Genomic DNA, 21,634 nt, shown 5'->3' with positions numbered 1-21,634 from the left:
GAGTGAATCCTGTTTCCCTGCCCTCAAACTGGAAAGGGTAAATCTGTCACTGAGACTTTTGGGGGATTGGGAGGGAGCTGGTTAACCATTTAGCAGAAATGAAACATTTTTTCTCATAAATATGCTCTTGAGTCATTTTGTTGATCAGGTACTGTAGGTAAGAGGCAGTGTAGGTGAGCTTGGGTACATGGCCACTGTTTGAATGCAGCATAATTAATACCCACATTTGGTTCCATGAGTCACAAGTGAGTCAGATACTGTTTTAAGATCTTGTCAATATTGCCACTTCTGAGCTATTTTCTTCTGACAAGGCTAACATGAGTAGGGGGGGCCCTCTGCTCCTTGTTGTCGATTAGCTGTTTGTTGGTATTTGTTCAAGAGATATTCAAGGGAGGGAAGAGGGAGAATTAAAGGCTGCTGTGACTTTGCAAGCCACATACAAAGTTGCTTCTTGGCACTCTATACATTGTGCAAAAGCAGTATAGTGTATTAAAATTATACTTTTGAGTATATTAAAATAATCATTTAGACTTCAATAGACAAACTATTTACAAATCAAAAGAAACATTTTCCACCAGGGACATAACTGCAGAGAGACCAAACAAAGTAGAATTTAGATATTTTTGTGATGTGCTTAAATTCATTCTATAACTTGTTGTGTAGTTCCACATATAACGCAAATACAAGAGCTTCTTTTGATCACTCTAAATAAAATCTGGGGAAATTAAATGAACAAGCTGAATTTATTTAGCATTGCAGTTAATATTTCAGCTGTGTGTGTCAACCTAGAAGACATAGCACTTGATGATTAGCTAAGTTTGACCTGGAGGTAAGATGTTATTTTAACCAAGAACGTTGGATAGACTAATATTACTAAGCAATTTTCCTAACTAATAGAAAAAGATCTTGATGTTTTGATCACCCTACCGTAGGGCTACGTCAGACATCGGCACAAGGTCCCACATCACACACACAGTTCAGTGAGCCGCCACAGCTATGAATTTGGAAAATGTACTGAATGCATGTTGCCCTACAGGTTTAACAGTAGGACATTAGGGGTGTCTAAGTGACACATAAAACCCACCTCCTGTTTTAAGTCCCACACAGCCACTCTGCTCTGCTCTGTTAGGCCGGCACCAACAGCTGAGGCCAGGGGAGATTGTAGCACGTGTGCTCACCCCAAAGGCATCTTGCTTTCGTCTACATGGTGAGAGGGCCAGAATACAGGAAATCAAATTTACTGTACCTCTGTAGAAGACAGGTGCAGTACACATGTGTACACAGGATCACAGAAGGATCAGAAATTATGTTTTACCAAATTAAAGGAACAGATAGATAAGAAATTGATTTGTCCATCTTCTTGAGCAATTTGTTTCCATCCCTTTCAGTTGTATATGAACTCAACTTTGAAAGAGATTCCACCACGCTAAGTTATTCATGGCAATTACTGTCTTGGCACTTAAGCACACATTCATACTGGCAGAAGCTGGGAACAGGCCATACAAAAAAAGTAATGTGCCCTTTTCTTGCACACTCTCTCTCTCTCTCTGTCTCTCTGTCTCTCTCTCTCTCTCTCTCTCTCGCTCTGCCTCTCTCTCTCTGTCTCTCTCTCTGTCTCTCTCTCTCTCCCTCTCTCTCTCTCTCTCTCTCTCTCTCTCTCTCTCTCTCTCTCTGCTCTCTGCTCACCCTCTGAATGACCGTCCTCCACTCCACAATTTTGTCCATATGTAACCTGTGCGTTTGGAAACACGGTCTGATGCTGCATACTTTCCATGACTACTGTCCCCACTGAGTATTGGCTCAGAGAGGACAGTAGTCACATGCACATATGAATGTGACATTAATTTTGACATATTCATTGAAGCTAATTTTTAACAAAAAATTTACACCCATTTTTTTTTTTTTTTTTTTTTTTTTTACATTTTATGTATATTGTATGTGTGTATGTACGACTGTATGTCCAAGGGAGCTCATGGCTATAGAGGCAACACGCTGTAAACTAATCTGGGACAAAGTATTACTGACGATAAATTTATGTCACTGCATGGCGATAATCAGTGTTAATACAATCCGTTCTTGTCTTGGAAGAGGCAGCGCCCGCTCAAGAATGTGTGACAGGAATGGAAGCAGGCGGACCGAAAAACAGAAACAGGACACAGAGTATCAGAGGCAGATACAGTCTGTGATATATTAAGGATTTACTTTGATTTACTTATGATTTGAAATTGGTTCGTTACATAAATCAAACCGACTGTTAGTGGTTATTGAATTAGGGCTTGAATTCTATCACTGTCAGGGTGTGGATGAGCAAGTGGCCCCCATCCCATCAGCAGGGGACTGGCTATGTATAGGTCCCTAATAGCAGAGATGCCAGGCCTTGAAAGAGATGAGGCTGTTCAGGAGGGAACACCAGGCAAGCAGAAGAGAGGCGAAGGGTGATAATTACCTACCTATAATTATTAATAATCACCAGATAAATGATCCGTGAGTGAAATACGATTCATCCATCCTGACGTCAATAGGTAAAGTGGCAGTGTCTGATTATTTTTGCTAACTGCTGTAGGCCAGGGAGATGTTTATGTGTTTGTCGGGCCACTAAGCTTTTAATTATATTCCCATAGGAGAAAAAGTCAGCTGGTGTAGGATTTAGCTGTATTAAATGGTTAATATGATGTCAAGCCTACTCATTACTTTATCAAGTGTTAAGATCTTGGATACGTCTGTTTGATGCAGTGACAGCGTGATGTACTGTGTGCTAAGAACTTGGACACAATTCAGTGACAAGGCTGTGTGCCCCCCTCCCACACTGAATTACATATACCATGGATGGATGCGTAGATACACACCTAACTGTACCTCTAAGAAATACACTCAAGTCCAGAGTGGCTCAGACTCCCTACTGACAGATTGGCTTTTATGTAAAGCGAATATGTAACCCACGGGTGAAGGTGATAAACATTGGTATTTGACCCAAGCAGTATGGTCTGGCCACAAGGTTAACAGATGTATCTTAAGCAATTTTGGAACTTCTTAAAAAGGTGTTTTCACACAAGTAAGTCAACTATCAAATTGCTGTGAGTAGATAAACTTAACACAAAGTATTAAAAACTGTTCAAACATGTTGTCTAAGCCTTTAGATAAGATCTTTGATCTTTGGGGCTTCCACCCAGAGGAGTTCATGGCTAGTTTACTTTGGAATTAGCATGAGTTATATATATATTTCCTCATAGTGTACCTTTTGTGCGTTTTGCACATGCAGTTTAAAGACTGCAGCTCAGTAAAGTCTGGCAGTTCTTTCAGTGTGGGATGTTTTTCAGAAGCAAATAGCTTGAAGTGGGTATGTGACTGGACATTTAGCACTATATCATGCATGGCAAAGTCAGACCTTGTGTGATTACTCAGTTGAATCTTTTTCTATCTTGTTTGTGCACGCGGACTTGTTTGTTGTTGAGGTAGTAAAGCAACATGTGTAGGTTCTATAACTAGATTTTGTATCGTGTTGCTTGTCTTACAGATCCAGATTTATGGGTCTGGGGTCAGCAATTTCTTTTCCATCAAAGGAAGGCCATTACCACCATTAGTCTTGCTCAATGTAATTAAATGCCTCTGTGTTTTCACCAAATCATTGCACTATTTGTAGGAGAACCTAATGAAGTAGAGGAAGGGTAATCGGCACTGTTCACACATCTATACATATTTGACTGTATGTAGCAATGAGCTTAAAGAAGCTTAGTGATTTGTGGTGGTATTAAAATACAGTTAGACATGTAATGTGGTTGGCTCATGTTGCATTTTGACCCATTCCTACTGTTATTTTTTCCTTCTAAGGCGAAAGGGAAAGCTAGACTGAGGGAGTAAATAGTATAGGCTGTTCTCAGTCTGGCACATTCAGATCATATGTTTTCTGCAGGGCACCAGGTGGGAAGTTTATAGATTATCAGACAGGCCTTGTCCCCAGCCCTGTAGCCCTCCCCAGCCTTAATAAGTCAGAGTTAGGGGTTAATAAATAAGTTTAGAGCTCAGCAATTGTAATTGTAGATACAATCTCCACCAATGTTAATGGATAACAATGCCTGATATCAACTGTGGAGTATTGGGTTTTAATCATGTGACCAGCCTTTGTCAACAGAGGAAGCAGGTGAACAGAACTATTGACATTGTTGTTGACAGTCGAGAAACAAGTCGCCTTGTATCCTGTGTCAAGACAAATGAAGGTTGTTGCTACTGTGCCTCATGGTTGATAAATACGAGTCGTTTCTCTTTGTTTGTTTGTTTTTGGCCACATATTAAATATGATGACTTCATTTAAGTTTGTTAACTTACTAAACTTTCTAAACTAAACTTTTCATTTAAAATTATTAATCCAAATCCAAATTAAAAGTATTACAATATATAAAAGGGGCTTCAATTCTTATACAATTTCCCTAATGTGTATATGAACACCTTCAAATTAAAGCTTAGACTGCACTCTAACCTCATAGAAACTGTTTCATTTTACTGTGCCATTTAATGTGTCGCTGTTCAACTGCAACATGTTGTGTGCTGGTGGCTTCAAGACTTTTTCAGCTTTCCCTTTGTAAATAAACATGCATTTGACTTGTCTAGTTTCAGTTTGCTGAAAATGTAAATTGTTGATGACATTGTTTACAGAGTCTGTCAGTTGCTGTGGTAAGAGGAGAGTTTTATGTTGCAGTTTATGTCTCTTAGGTCCTGTACGCAGTGAAACTTCTGCAATACACAAACCCTATTTTGAAGAAACATTGCAGCTACAGTTACACATTAATCTAGCCACTCTTCCCCTAAACTAGTTCACACTTCAGCCACAGATTTTACACCAGTGGGATCCCACAGAACTTTGGAACAGATTTACATTCAGGGATTAGATTTAAATGGGCTGAGAAGGATGGCAATAGGAAGAGAGACTCTCAAGAGACCACAGTGCCACCAGTGAGAACCACTCGCTCTGTCACCAAGTCCACTTTGTATTATCTTTCCTGTAATCAAACACCACGGCACCTTGCCAAACTCTCCGCACTATAATAATAACTGATTTAATGGCAGTCATTCATGAATATGTTTCCCAAACTGTAAAACTAAGGAGATTTCACAGTGCATCCTGGTAACAGTAGCTTACCATCTTTGCGTGTGTGTCTAATGTTTCATCATTACGTCAGAAAATGATTCCAGGCTATTGGGAGAAATTTGGATAAGGGTAAAGGAAATTAGAGAATGTGTTTACGTACCATGAGTTAACACGATTATAACATGGATTTACATGCAGTGGGTCAGTAATCAGATGTTCCTGAACCCTACATACTTTGAACTAATACTGCTATGTTTTATAAATTACCTGTGGTGATATATGACTCTGAAACTTGAGGATTTCTATTTTTCTATAGGCACAGACTATTTTATCTAGTGTTCAGGCCACATCATCAAAAATACATATTGACTGTATCATCATAAAACATATCACACAGTGATTGTACAAAAGCAGTTTTAGATAGGCTTTCAGAGCAGACACTGCTCACCTGCACTCTTGGTTGATGGATGTATGAAACTAAATTGCAATACAGGTAAGAGAAAACCCGAACCTTCAATAGTTGGCCATTAATAGTTGTTGCAGTCAATCTAGTTTAAAATCCTCCCTCAGTTGCAAGAGTGTGATCTGTGTAACATTAAGGACCATTGAGTGTACCGAACAGTGGAGCAGCAGGGATTCATAATTCATATTTTCGGTGTAGCGGTGAGTCATGTAAAGGCTTGTGGGTCTGGAGTGAGTCACTGTCTGTCAGCACAGACCTTACATAACACTAAAGCAGTTACTTTGGAAACTGGGTCAGGCATCATCATTGTGTTGATGTAACAACAGTTTTGCGCTTTTTAGCTTTAATAGCAGTGTCATAAATGTTTTTCAGTTCAACCGTCATGTAGGTTAATGACATCATGAGTGAGTGATCGCAAAATAATCCTCTTCATTTTATTTTTACACTTCACTCATTGCTGTTATTTAACTCTAACGTGCATGCACATTTGTGTGCACATTCATACACTAGGTAAGATGTATCGATCACACCTGTTCTTTGGTCCAGACTGTCTAGGAAAAGTTTGCAGATTGTTACTGCATATATGCATTTGTTTTTTTGCGTCTCTCTCGGGTTGACATTTTGGTGGAGGATGTTCAATCCATCAAACTTTCAATTAACTTTTAACTAAGCATGGTGGACTTGTCCTAAGTCTCCCCTCTCTGGGATTCATTCTAGACAAGACTGATGTATGTGATGTGATGATGTGGCAAGAGGTAGAGCTACAGCTGAGACTGTCAATGGAAACGAGCAAGTTTGCTGCGTGACAAAGCTCACAAATCCTGTATTGAGACTGTATAAATGTTTGCTAATTAACAATAATAATATGATAGAAACAATTATTTCTAAATTCTTTCAGATATTACAGCACGAAACATGCCTAATGGACATGAACATGGACATTAGAACATGTTTGTGGCTCTGCCTGGAATAAAAGCTTGATGAGATAACGCCTCTATATCATAAAGACAACTTTGCCTTTCCAACATTATCTCATGGTGCTGGCTCCAAGGTAGAAACAACGCTACATCAGTCTCTATTCCTGGCCTCTGCAATCAGCCTCTGTATTACTGGTATCATCGAGTGTCGGGGATGAATGAAGAGATCTCTGAGTGTGTGTCTCCTGGGGGTGGGGGTGGGGGGTTGTGGAGAGAAAGAAAGTGGGAAGCCAGAGTGGGTAAAACAGAAAAAGCTTTATGCAGGAAGAGTCAGTGACAGAGGGGTGTGGATGCATACACAAACAAAGAGAAGATAATAGAGCAGTGCTGTCATGCCTGGCAGTTTGAGAAACATTAGAAATCAGGCATGCTAATGGACCACATAAAATACTCACTGCGATGAGGGAGAGTTTCTGTTTGTCAGCACGAAGTCAAAACCCATACAGAACAGCTTCCTGGCGATTAACCTCCCAACTAATCAACTGCACTTTAGGGAGACTGGTGGGCACAGATGGCGGCTTCTGACTTCCCCTTAGAGACAACTGTTATTAAGTAACTGGCTATAATTGCATCGCTGATATGAATCTGTTGTCTCCATTCCACGTTTCTCTGAGTAACATGAACTGTTGTAGGTAAAACCTATAGAGTTAGAGTGTACGGTGCCCATGAAATAAATAAAATTGCATTCATGTTTTCGTGTGTGGGTCTGGAACAGTTCAGATACAGCTGTCAGTGAGTCATAAATGCGAAGATAGCAGGGCAGTAACTTTCCTGCCTCCCCGCAGCGTGTGGATTTGCCAGTTTACCCTTGCAAGATAAAACTTTAAGATGGTCTACTGATGCTTTATTTTCTCTGGCTCTGGTGGACTACAGCTATGATATTAAACATGCTTTCTCTTTTATCTCTGAAATGCTGATAGCTTTTGGTTTTATTTGAGACTTCTGCTGATAAAATTCAACATGTCTTTTCAGAAAGTGTCTTAGTTAACACTGAGTATTCCTCAGACCCTTGTTTGAACAGTTTTTATTAGAAATACTTTTCAACCAAAGAAAAAGTTCCTACAAAAATTGTCGACTGCAAGATCTGTAGATTATTATAATGATTATAATGACACTTGATCAAACAAGCCTCGGTTTCATAATCAATAACTAAACTGTTTGAAATTGAGTATTGAGCATATGAGAACAGTGTGATTTGCTGATCAACATCAAGTAAACAGGACTAATCAGTTTACAATACAGTCATTTAAAGTCTCTGAAAGTTGGTGTGCAGTCTTACCTAGTGTTGTTAGTTATCAGTTATTGAGTTATTCATCAACATTGTTTCATGTTTTTTGACTGTTGTTTCACAGCTTTTTCACTGGTTTTAGTAATAATCTAATAAACTGCAGTTTACATTTCTTAACTCAGGAACTCTAGACGCACTCTTACCTGCAGTAATTTTATTTCTTTGGTCGTTGGTCTGTGAAAGACAAACTAACAAACGAAAGATTTTTTTCACATTGGTGTCTGTTTAGCCAGTGGTGATAACCACAAACATTTCCCAATGGGAAATTGGTCTTGGGCTTTTGGACCACACTGTATATGTAACTGTATATTGTGTAAATCTGTGAGATATATGAAGTCAGGATTTAGGATAAGGCCTTTACTTTTATATGATTATAATTTTGTGTTCAGTGGCTGTGGTCTGTTTATAACACAATCCTGTATTTGCGGTTATACATGTACAATATACTGTTTATCTGTATATACTGCACATATATACGTATGTGTGTAACAGGTTTTTCAAAATACTTGCCTCTGAAGAAGGGGATTATACAAATTCCTCTCTTATAATGCACTCACTTTTTTATGAGCACTTTCTGAACAAAGCAAATCCTACCATGTAATTTTTCTTCAGATCTGACATGCTCAACCTTCGTCTCTGGTTTCCCCAGTCTCATATGTTGTGTGGGAAAAAAAATTATTTTAATAATTTTTTTGTTTAATTTAGTATTATATGATCATGAAACTAAAGCTAGGTATTGATACTATATATTAGTGGTAAAATAGTAAAATACAAAATGAGAAGTCTTATTATATCACTTCTGTTTGCATTATGTCAATAACCAGGCTCCACAGAGAAATCCCTTGATGGTCATTACTCCAGTGCATAGCCAACCCATTCTGTTCACCAGCTTTGATGGGGATTTCTCACTTACACTGGAGTTGTGCTGGAAGACTTTCTCTTTTTCCTTTTATCTCCTTTTGTACATTTGTCATTTTGGGGACTGCAGAGCAGCTGTTGGAAGAGTTGCTGAGTTCACTCACTTTCATTGTTTAGGCCAATTTGTACTAATGGCTATTTGAGCAGCCTGTAATGCCAACAGCTTCCTGGAATGAGACATGTTGAACCATATGGCCGCTGTGCCCTCCCTGTCACTGTCAGACCTGCATTGTGTCCACCATGTGTGTGTGTGTGTGTGTGTGTGTGTGTGTGCGCGTGCATGATTGGCTGTTTTCCCCTAAATGCTTTACCCATCTGTTGTCTTCACTTTGAACAAGATGCTAATGTGATTTCAAGACACTCGAGACAACCATATTAATTCATTTTCATTGTTAATAAAAGATGACTGAACTGTTGTCAACACAATTTTAATTGAACGGTTTTCAGTATTGGAATTTAAACAGAAATGAGCGGAGAGCAAGAGATTTCTCACATCTATTATTTAGTCCTCATAACCTCCTTACTCTGTCATTCTTTAACAGTCAGTTGCCCCATAAATAAAACTTATTTATTTGACTCAATAATAGGACATACAATCATTTATCATACTGAAACTTTGTCTGTCTCTGTCTTGCTTTAGATCTGTGTGCATGGTACTGATGTTACCAAGAAACTTATAAAAGCAGTAGAGATCATCTGTAATTTTAAAAGTAGAAGTTCAGAGCTAATCACTGTATTTTGTTGAACCTGAGGCCCTGAAATGATCCCATGCGAGTTAAACTCAATTATAACAGTGATAACTTCATCTTAAAATATTGACATTAGGCACTTTGTGTACATAATTCTTAGTTGGGAAAGTGTGAATGTGGCTTTTGTTTTTCTTTTCGTGCTTTTCATCTCACACTGAATTAATTGCTTGACAAAAATGGAAAGATGTTTATACGGAAACGTGTTTATTATTTTACCTGACTTTTTAAAATCATCAAATATATTTAAATATATATATAATTTTAAATATATCTCTTCTGCTTTTTTCAAAGCAACCTTTCAACCTTCAAGTAGGGAATCCTGTGCAGGCTTGGTTCACTATCATTGTCAGCCACGTGCTTGGTGTAAAAACAGAATTGCTAGGGGTGAGTGGCCGTAAACCAGCATGGAAGTCATATGACAGGTTTTACACTGGCCCAGGCACATAGACATATCATAATAAAATTTCCTGCAAGAATTGATGGGAGCATGTGGAAGCTGGGATATAGGATAGCACTCTTATTTGGGGTTTATTACACTGAGTGAAGATGAAAACATACATTGACTACTGTTGCAGGGATGATATTTGTGCTCTTCTGTTTCCTGAACATTCTTTTGAACCACAGGGCTCCTTTTGGCACTCGCGTTCAACCACCTGTCGTAGTGGATATAGGCTTGGACTGGATTTATACTCACAACACATTTTTTGGATTATGAATACTATATTTTGATTTTCTTTCAGTATATACATTTTTGCTGATTCCCCACAATACTCTAAAAATAGAACAGGAAATCCTAATGCTAGCCTAAGCATTGCTCAAGGGTAGTGAAGTAATTTAAAGGAATTATTGGGTGGTGAGAAGGGAGCTGTGCTGCTATTGGTTAGATAGTGAATGAGTGTGACAGCACAGCTGGGTTTGATTGGTATTTGTAAGCCAGCAGCAGTGACAGATGGTAAAATGCGATGCTTGCTTTGGGCAGAGATGGAGGAGAGTAGGAGTGAGGTAAGAATGAAGAGAGAGAGAGAGAGAGAGAGAGGGTGAGAGGGTGATACTGAAAGGAAGGAAGGACAGAAGGACTGAAGGAGGGGTTGTGGGAATCATCGCTACGTCACCATGTACACCAATATAGCTCCGATGTTGCTGACCACTGTTGGGGAAGACTCATTTTAGGTGTTCCTTACTGCAGCTACTCATGAATAGTGAGGGTGTGTTCCATAATGGTTCATTTATATGTTTATATTTGGAACTGCAGAATTTCATCAAGAAAAATGATAGACTCTTCATGTGTCACCAGGCAGCACAGCAGCAGCATTGCCAGTGAAAAAGAAATTTACTGTCTACACCCAGGCAGCAGCTATAAATAACTATTTCAGAGCAGCAGGAAAAATGGCTGCTCAGGCTCAGTCGTCAAAGCCAATACAATCCTCACCCACTCCTCATATTACTTCACCTCTGAGTCTTGTGACGCTTCCTCTGCTTTAATTCCTGCCTCACAAATATTTCTCCAATCCAACTTAAACAACACTAACATGCTAACGAAAAGAACCTTTCTTTCTGTTTTTTTTTTTTCTTTTTACCTGATTTGGGCTCACCATGTAATACTCCCACTAATGTAGTTCACTCTCCCTGTTTTTTGACTGACCAGAGGATTAATGGACAAGGACCTTTTTTTTGTCAAACTTGTGGCTTCTGTAACAGGAGCTATAGCTGCTGTAAGTTTAGACTTTCCCTGCAGCTTGTGCAGTCGCCATCCTTCTTTTTTCCCCGCAGCAACTTTGACAAGCCAGATGGATCTCTGATGTCACTCTGTCCTAAGTCCAAGCAAGCTGTTCAGAGATTCAGTCACCTGGCCCCGAGCTCTCAGCACCCATTTTGACACTCAATGTCAGCGGATCCCAGGTAACTGAGGGGCTTTTCTAAGCTCTTGTCAGCACTCTCTCATCAAAGCTGACCACAGAACACCTGATAAGAAAAGATAGGCAAGTGTTGATAATCTGTCAGAAAAATGGTAGTGTTGGAATTTATGGTTTACATTTGAAGGCTTTGCTAGTTTACTTTAGAAAAGTGCGTCATGCATTTTCTTGAGTCTTGCTTCTTTTCATCTTTCAAGCTTCCTATGATATTTTATTTCTTAGCAAATGACTCAAGCAGCTGTCACTCTCAAGTCCTAAAGCGGGCACTATGTCAGCAGAACCTTAACGACTAATTGCAGTTTTCCTGCTAGGGGACATATTTGAAGGATTGCTCGCTCCACAGTTGGAAGGCAGCTGTCAAGTCAGAAGGTTTCTTTTGACCTGTATGTTTCTCTTTGACCCCAGTATCCCATGTTACACCACCTCAATGGGTGAAACAAGATCATCTACAGCTACCATAAGAGAGATGTGGGGAGAAATGTTTCTCCAGCATAAACCTCTCTGGGTTTAGTTGCATGTCTCTTGGCTGAACGTGTGCTTGTGCGTGACTCAAGCAGTGACTTAATGTCAGGCATGTGCACTTACAGGTTTATTTGACAGTGAATGGCCAAAGCCGGGTACATGCGGTTCTAGTTACCTCACAAACTTTTTCGTTTACCTTGTGATATCACTTCATAAAACCCGTGACTGATCCACAGTATAAATCCGCCCATTTTACAAGCATCATCAGAGAAACACGGTATGAATCAAAGTGATGCATTACTGTGGACGGGCCGGTCTAATGGGGGTCGTGATGAGGCCAGACCCTATGTCTCTGTGGCCAGGATACCTCACCCATTGCTAGGGTGCCATAAATCAGGAACCACTCCCCCCCTGCAACTGTGCCAAATGTGGAGTAAAGCAAGCTGACCCTGCATCCTCACCCATACCTCGCCCCATGCAAGCGTCTCTCATGGCATGATGGTGGCTATGTGTTGACTTTGCAGGTCACAGCTACGTGTCTGATTTGTTGAAAAGTTAAATTAAGGCTCTGGCATGTCAATAACAATTTATGCCATATTGGGAAGAGTAAGGGTTACATGGTCTCCTTATGATTTCCTTATGATGATCCTTGAGTCACATATTCTGAAGTTCATGCATATGTCCATTTGTCTCTGTTTATTAATGAAAGTGTCCACATTTGCTTGTGAGCATTTATTGTCTGCCATGACCATTCTGTCTGTATGGCGGTTTAATCAGCGTTTTAGTCAACTCTGTATAAGGAATTCAATTCAAAGTATTTCTCAAGCACTTTCATCTTATTCCAAAAGTGACATTACATTATGAGTCACTGTATGACAATAACTCTCTGCTAATGTAAAAATTGTGACTCCCATTCTAGCAGGTTGGCATAGGACTTGCTGATTAAAATGAATACAGTGCCCTCATACGGCAAGCCAACACATCCCTGTCAGACCTCCTGGGGCCAGTTGTGGCAGCATATGGCACCACCTAGTGGGCCATGGAAAAAGTGTTTCATAAGACATCTAGTGTGTGTGTGTGTGTGTGTGTGTGTGTGTGTGTGTGTGTGTGTGTGTGTGTGTGTGTGTGTGTGTGACTTAAAGGGAGGTTTCTACAGCTTCATAGAAAGAAAGTAGGAAGAAGTTGAGAGGTTTTTGGTTTTAGGTTTTACGAGTTACTTTTCTGCATATAAGATTTCAGATTTTCAAAGCTCTATTTCCGGCTGTAGTTCTGAAACAAAAACTCCCCCGAGCACTTACCACCACCTACACTACTTGCATTTCCAGTTGCTCACCCAACGAGGATGGTGCTAAAACAGAGCATCCAGCATCACAAAACATTTCCGCTACAAAAGCTTAAAGAACTGTTAGGACCTGTTAATTTCTCAAGTGAAATTAAAAACTAAGAAAACAAACTAAAAAATATATATATGTATATATATATGTCAAAAAAGGATTACATCGTACTGTAACAAACAGTATTATTCATTGCATTTAGATAAAAAAGATATCTTATTGGTCTCAATGTCAGAAATGTATTTATAAAAATATACCCTGGCATACATAATTGTTTAATAATTATAATTATAATAATGATGTTGGTCATACAAGTTCATATATTAGTATTAGTATTGGAACATAAAATTGGGCCTGATGGTTGTCGTTATTGATGCAACCGTACACCTTTCTCTATGTCTAAATTAGTTCACTGAATTAGTGGGCATAATAATGCTGATGATAATAATGATGATGAAGATGATGATAGCAATAAAAATAATGATTATAATAAGAAGAGGAAGATGAAGGAGGACATACTCAGATAATATCCCTTTTGATGATCATATAGCACATATGGTCGCGGTACAGGTTAAAAAGTGACTTTTTCACTCTTTCCTTGTCTGAGTGTGACGCTAACAGATGGACTGACAGTAAATCTGTCAGTGTGATGCTTCTTTGAAAATTAAATTCTTGTGTGCTTAGATAAAGCACTCATTTACAGCTGCTAAAAATCTACAGATAGAGCTCTATAGAAGAAGGCAGAAAAGAAAAATAATAGATACAGTAGATGAAGTTGTAGGCTTATATTTATTATGCTGTAAGATTATTTTATTGTGTGGTACTGTTTTACAATGTATACTTGTTTTATTGTTGTCTGCAATGGCACTGTTTAGAGAGGGGAGATAATGAGAAAAAAAAGGGAATACAACATATAATATAAATCCTATCAGTACTTTAAATTAATTTAAACAAAATTAAAGTTAAAACAGGGAAGAAATTAATTACACATTTATGAAAACATATTACATTATTATGTTTTCATATAAAAACTATAAAACTGTATATAATAAAAGAATATTTAATAATCTCAATTTGTTTACACAGTGCAGGAAGACAAAAACAAGCAGGTACTGTTGTTGCAGTGTGTCTCAAACTTGCTGTCCTCCGTCTGTCAGCATCCTTTGGAAAAAGCAGAAACAGCTCTGCATATGTTCATATCATTGCATAAGAAATAAAAGAAATGTGTTTGTACAAAAATATAACCATAATAACCATTTTATAGCTCCAGCTTGTCTAATACATCGCCTGTGATATTTAAAATTATTATTGTTTTTTTAAGGATTTTACTTGCACTACTATTTTAAATGTTGTTCAACATTCAAAAAGTATCTTGTGTAGTCATTCGCACAGAAGAGGCAATTTAAAAAAAATAATTATTTAACAATAAGCCAGCATATTGTTAAAAAATAAATGTTTTTTAATTCCTCTTAATAAATACCCATTTTTGTTTGACTGTGTTTGCATTTACATCTTTTACATCAAGCAGTTTTATTTATTTATTTTTTGTTAGATTTTAGTAAGATGTCCTAAATATTGATAATGATTTGACATTTTAGAAGCACAGCAAAAAACACATTCCATCTCCCCAGTGTTGAGTGCCCCCGTCCCACCGGTGGACGTGCCGACTGCCACCCCCCCACCCCCCCCACCCCACAGCTTCACTCCACTTCACTAGTAATAGTAAATAATCGTCGTCAACTTTATTTCTAGAACACATTTAAACACAGCTTGAGCTGACCAAAGTGCTGTACAAAGGACATTAAAATAATTAAAAACACAAGAAAGCATACTAAATATAACACTATAATACTAACAAAAACAAGAAAACAACAATAGCGCATCACTAATTACACACACACACACACACACACACACACACACACACACACACACACACACACACACACACACACACACATGGATCCCCCATGAGTTTTGTCCTTAATAAAGATTGAATTGAACTGAATATATATACATATATTATCTCTATATATATGTTTGTGTGAGGAAATTTTAGAAGCACAACAATGTCTGAACTTATGAGGAAATTTTTCAATTTAAAATGGATTTGCAATTTGATGTCACATCAGTTTTTTACTGTAGTTATTTAAAACTACAAGGAGGAATGCCAGTTTATTATTATTCATATTTAGATAAATTTGTGCCAGTCACCCAGGTGCTCTTCTCCTTTTGGCAGCATAGTTGGTGATATCAGAGCATCTCACAGGAAGAAAAGAGGCCATTTGTAGAGTATAAACAGTTCCAGAGAGCTGCAAAATCCATTGCTCGAAGCTGTCTGCCAGTCACCAGGCACACTGAAAATGAAAAGCTCTACCAGCAAAGAGTCCATTATAACCCATGTTGTCTCATAGAGTAAATGGGATTCATGGCTGGCAGGTAGCATATTCTTCAGTGTTCTTTAAAGAAAATTAATGTTATATAGTTTAGAAGGAGTGGCAGAACATTTGATTTAATATTTTATGTGAGTCAAAAGATGGATGTGGTAGTTGGTCAGTAGTAATCAGATATTTAGTTGTTTTCTACTCTCCTCCTCTACCCCCGTCCTCACACACACATGCTGAGCACTTGTGACTTTTCATCACATGTGTCTCTTCTGCCTGTCCGGTTAAGACAGGGAAGCAGCGTCACTCACATAGGCAAAAGACCACTAGCAGTGATGTTATGCTAGTGTACATGTGCTAGCACTAGTCGTCATGTTAAAGGGAAGAGACATATGTCAGTTTCAGCTGCTGGGCAGAGGTCAGACTATAGAGAAGCAGTGCAGTGTAGTGTCAGAGGTGTAACTTGGACCTCCGCTTCCTGTCTTTTCAAGGTTTGTGTGTTTCTTCCAATACCACCAGGTGTGCTTTTCAATATAAGCCTGTAGTAGTGTAGTGAATGTGGTAGTAAGTCTGTACAGCTGTACTGTGTTGGGGCTCTGCATAGAGGCAGGATTTATGGTTGTCTGTGGAATTGCAGTGTGTTTGGACGCTGTGGGATATTTTGTTGGATGTTTCTCTGGACTCAGTACAGGGCTATTCTGTAGAGTCCACTGGACTTGAATCCTTCCTCTAATTTGTTACTTCCTCCGATGAAGCTCTGTGGACTGATTAGACCCATGTGGCGTTTTTGTTATGACTGCGGACCTGTTTTTGATCTTTGTGAAAGTGAGGACAATGGGGCTAAGCCTTGGACTGTCAAATCAGAATGCGTTTGTTTTTTGGCGCTGACTGAAAAATTTTGAAACAGTTTGCCAAAAGTATTTTCATAATTTATACTGTGTTGTTAGGCCACCAGGTTTACATTTGCAGAAATGTGTAAAAGAACTTGCTGAACTCTCATATTGGTTGTGATGTTTGTTAGTGTTAATGCATATTTAACTTTAAAGCTGAAGGTCTGCCATGTTTTCAATGTGTTTTTTTTAAGTACACAGTAGGAAACAGTTATCCATTAATTTCAGCCGATTTTGACATCAGCTGTTTGTGACCCACATTTAGACCGTAGAAAATCCCAGTCAGATAATTATGTTTTTTTGTGAAATGAATGATACAGCAGTGAATTACACCTGTCTTTGATGATTGTCAGTTGTTGTCAGTCATTAACAATAGTTGTTTTGTTGATTGTGGAGTTATGGACGTGTATTGAGAGGTGAGGTGAGTTTTACGAAAATTTAATACTAACAAGTTTTTTTTTTGATGTAAACATCATTTACTTCTTATGCTTTATTTTATTGATATTGACTTACTATTGATATTATATATTTTATTATATTTCTCAAGTACTCTGGGTTGTTTACAGCGTACAGTGTGATCACCATTCTCTGGAAAGCCATAATTTAAAATACAATAAGAAATTGAAAGCATGTGTTGAGCAGAGTTCCTGTTGGACACTTGGACTATCACACTTTCTCGTCAGGCTTTGCACCTGACATTAGGCTTGGCGCTGGATGAGAAATCCTTGCCTCAGGAGCAGATGGGAGTAGAAGGCCATTTCAAATATTACAGCCATTTCTCCATGTCATGTGATTATTTGTTCAACAGATCCATAAAATATTAGGTGTGTTTTCACAAACACACGACTGACAGGAGCCAGGACAGTATCACTTATAAGAAATTCTTGTTACGTTCACAATCACTCATGTTGTTTTATTAGATAAGTCTGTAAAATCTGGCCAAACGTTTAAAAAATAGTATCTGACAGGCAGAATTAGCAAGAGATGTCAGGTGTCAAGTAGAAAGAATAAAATTTATGTTTCAGAATCTATTCTGAAACTGTCCTTCACCTTACACTCCGTTAAAGCCTCTGATTGACAGGTGTGTCCTACATTAAAGCCAGAATATGTTTTAAAGTAAGTCATCACTTCTTCTTCACTTTAAATACACACAAACTGTGTTTTTAAACATGCTCAATAAATAATTTGACTTGGCTCATATTATCTTTATTTTTAAGCCTCATGAACATGTTTCTTTATCTTTAAGCTTTGTTAACCTTATTCCTTTTTATTTATGAAACAAAACAGAAACATGTTGAAGTATGTAAATTTGGAAATCTGGTAACATGCATGAGTTTTTAAAGTGACTACGAGTCTATTCTTAAGACTGAGCTAATACTGTCTGTTGGAATAGAAGCTCTGTCGTGACATGACTGAGTGTGACACTTTTTTCAGCTGTCAAAGGTACAGTATAGACCTTAATCCAAGCGCTATTACGTATTTTCCGCAAAGAGTTTATAGAATGTATTCACCCTTAAGACAGTTCTTTAGTATAGAAGAAAAGTAGAATATCCGCTTTTGCTTATGTGTTTTAAATTATGTGACTCTTAACATGTTAAAATTAATTTGTTTCCTTCGTCAAAAACTAAGTTAATTGCTCCTGACAGGTTCCATTCTTCAGTAATAGTTTTTTGTCTGCTGCCAAAACCTAATAGCAGCCGTGGTTCCCTGCATCGCAAGAATTAGCAAATATCTGATGTATAATATGTTTTTTTGATTGCTCAACAATTGACATGTCAGTGACGACGATTAATCACAAGATGTTTGTATTCCCAGTTGGTGTAAAAAGAGTCTGTTTTACATAAATAACACTTTGCTACGCTGCTCTCTGCTCTTATGCAGAGACTAAATAATGCTCATGATTTAGCAGATCTTTGGTCTGTTTGAAGAGTGGGTTTCACCCAGTGTCTGAATCATTGGGTTTATCAATTTGTAATTTAAATTGTTGTGTTATTTACACCTTACATTATACATACAAAACATAACTCAGTTTCTCTCTCTGGGACTCTCAGTGCATATAGTTACATATATTGTAATGCATTTAAAGTGCATGTATCATAAATTAACAGAATGATAAGCACATCCCATGTGTGTGTCCTGGGAGGTGTCCTGGTAGTGTGGCTGTGAGGGCTGTTTCAAAGTAACATCATTAAATCACAGTGAAGTGTCTTCATTATTACATTTGCAAGCTTTTCTCTCTTGTCATCCCTGTGTCACTCTTTTAAAGTCTTCCCTTTCACACCTGGTTTAGGTTTGTTTGACACCTATATTCTCTATCGTCATCACAAGACTGGTCTGAAGTGTCTAGCACACTCTGCCAGCTGCCCAAGAGTCCATATTAGTCTATTAAGGACACTGTGTCTCGGGATGGCAGAGGCCAACTCTTGTATTTATAGCTTTGAGTCATAAGTTGGAATGGTGTAAGTGTATCTCTCCATCAACATGCTTGTTCGCTTAAGAGTGTGTACAATCGGCAGCAAAACTGGAGTTTGTCAATTGTTCAAAATGCATCAGGTATCATAAGTACATTTGCCACATCTTAGATTGTCAAATGTTATTTTGCACAAGTATGGGCCTATTTTAACTTATTGTTGATATATCTATCACAGATGCATAAAACCTAAACCATGCAAAAATACCCATGTTGTCCTTTAACTTATTTCTTAAATAAAACTTTTCTGAACAAAAGTACAAAGTGCCTTACAGTGCAAACTTAGCAAAATGAGGTTTAGTCTAAAACGTCTACCAGATGTTTGATCTAAAACACTTACACTCAATCACATACATATATATAATTTGAAATAATACTTTTTAAGCTTTAAGCTTTTATACCAGTCATACCTTTAGTGACTGAAGTTGCCATAAATTACATTTTCCTAAAACATGCTACAGCATTATCTATTATATTCCAAATTAGTGGGGCAACAGTGTGAAAGTGATCACGTGGTGAATGGTTTTAAAGAATTTGAAATTAAAAAGCGTAATTTTCTTTGTAATCAGCAGCTTCAGCAGATTTGATTTCCACTGTTGCCCTAAGTTTTAACTGGTGAGCAGCCTGTCTGCGTCAGAGTTGACTGGACAAATATTATGGTAGTAAGCCATAACACTGAGTATGACTATTAAATGAAACAGGTATACCAAAAATAAAGGTATATTGGTGTAACTATGTCATTGTGATGTAGAGTTGCAGACACAGAACCAGTTGTTGGAAAATTAGATTCTTCTTCTGTGACAGAATTACAACTGTATTGCTAAGCTGAAATTGCACAACATTCAAAAGCCTTGACTCAATACATTGTTGTAACAATAACATTGAGTTTCTTAAGTCAGTATACAGTATATAAGTCTTTGTATTTTCAGTCATCTCAAAATGCAAAACAAACGTACATAGTTTAATTGCGTTTTCGTGCTCTAGCTCAAGAGTGTGATGGCAGTTTATGATTTGGCAGTGAAATCACAAGACCAATGACAACTATAAAAGCCAGCCGGGAGACTGACCTGGACGTTCAGTTGCGTAAATTCATTTTTATGTCTCTTGAACTTCTTTGTATTTTAAAGGGACAACCACAACCGGCTTTGTAATATATATATTGTTTTTGAAGGATCTGTGTAAACATGAGTACAAATAACCATAATGTGTCAGTATCTCCATGTGCAAAAGTTTATGGCTGACAAATCTCTGTCTAACAATTTAGAATTTCACCCTGCATAATCGGATTGGTCTGTCACCTTTCATCAGGGTTGGTAGGAGCAGTGGCTAGATAGAGGGGTGTCAGGTGCTTAACATAGATGATGTGATGAGTAGTTGAGTAGACTAAGTTTAGACAGCATGTGAGAGCATTCATCAAAAATTGAAAGGACAGACCAGTCAAACAGGGTCATGGCACCAGTGGGCGATGTGGTTTTAATTGGTTCTATTACAGCAGTTTGTGTTGTAGGAAGCTGGTGTGCAGTACAGTATACCAGTAGGAAAATAGAGGCTTGGGCCACTAACCTTTTGATATTTGAACCATGCCCTATTCAGCTGTCTCTCTGTTACTTTAACTACTCTTTATTTATTCAAGAAATTTAAATTATGTCATACCATCTGTCCGTGGTAGAAATGCTGTGAAAGATTAAATCCATTATTTTCCACTCTGGCGAAAAGTCATTGAAATGATTAGAATTGCTCCTGTTATATAATCTTGAGACATCTTGTTACGATGTCCCATGATAGCTCTGGTTTACACAGAAAGCTAGCAAGAGCAACAAGACTGAATAGTGGAGCGGACACAGAGAGTCTGTTCATGGTAAATGGACCAGTGTAATGACACAACGTAGGTGGTATCAGGAGGCTACTGTCTGCTTATGTCTACGGTTCCCTGACTTAGCGGGTGATTTTTTTTGTCAGTAAACTGGAAAATCATTTCTGCGAAACCAGGAAACAGACAGGCGGGTTTCAGTATTTGTTTTACAATTACATCATGCCCTCCATATTCACATCATTCCCAGTTCAGTATACCTAAACCATTGTCCCGGGTTTTATTGCATTGGGTGGTGGTTGATAGATTTACCAGAGCAGGTGTAGGAAAAAATAAATAATACAATATAAGATATTATGGGCGTATTGCAAGTGGAAATAATGAACATTTGCTTTTTCCTTGCTACTTTCATCAGCCATACCACCAAAGGATAGGTTGAAGAACAACTTCATCAGCAAACTGCTGTGTAAAACATCTTGGCACTGATTACTTTCTTTTGTTTGTCCTAAACCCAGCAGCACTGACAGCCAACTGATGGCTGTGCCCAACTGCCCACCATCTGCTGGTTGATCAGTTTGATTCAACGTGTTTGCTTATGCTAGCTGTGGAAAAAAGTTGTGTGAATATGAGGAGCTGAAACTGAAACTGAAACAGCCAATCAACAAGAATAGGAAAACAATGGTGCACTGAGTAAATGTCTATTTGAAATACCAGTAATTTATCTTTTTCTGTAGTTTGATGGTTAGTGAAAGTAGCAAATTTAACAGAATCATATGCCAATTAACCCTTTTCTACTGTACAGAAGTGATTGTTGTTGGTGTTTTGTGACGTACATAAAATTGTCTGCACAGCCACAGTTTTTCCATTAGCAGTCAATAATTCTATTGTAGTAA

The 21,634-nt window shown here is 38.1% G+C and overlaps 1 protein-coding gene across 1 annotated transcript in view; it reads left to right on the top strand.

The window, feature by feature from the left end:
- rbm20 (RNA binding motif protein 20) overlaps positions 1-21,634 on the top strand; it is a 48,978-nt gene that overhangs the window by 8,214 nt on the left and 19,130 nt on the right. The window lies entirely within an intron of this gene.

Source organism: Seriola lalandi, unplaced genomic scaffold, assembly GCF_002814215.2.
Source record: "Seriola lalandi dorsalis isolate HSWRI2012SDOR001 ecotype SW California unplaced genomic scaffold, Sedor1 jcf7180002054742, whole genome shotgun sequence".
In the NCBI taxonomy this organism is placed as follows: Eukaryota; Metazoa; Chordata; class Actinopteri; order Carangiformes; family Carangidae; genus Seriola; species Seriola lalandi.
The sequence above is the reverse complement of the archived record's forward strand: the minus strand, read 5'-3'. Positions and strand labels throughout refer to the sequence as shown.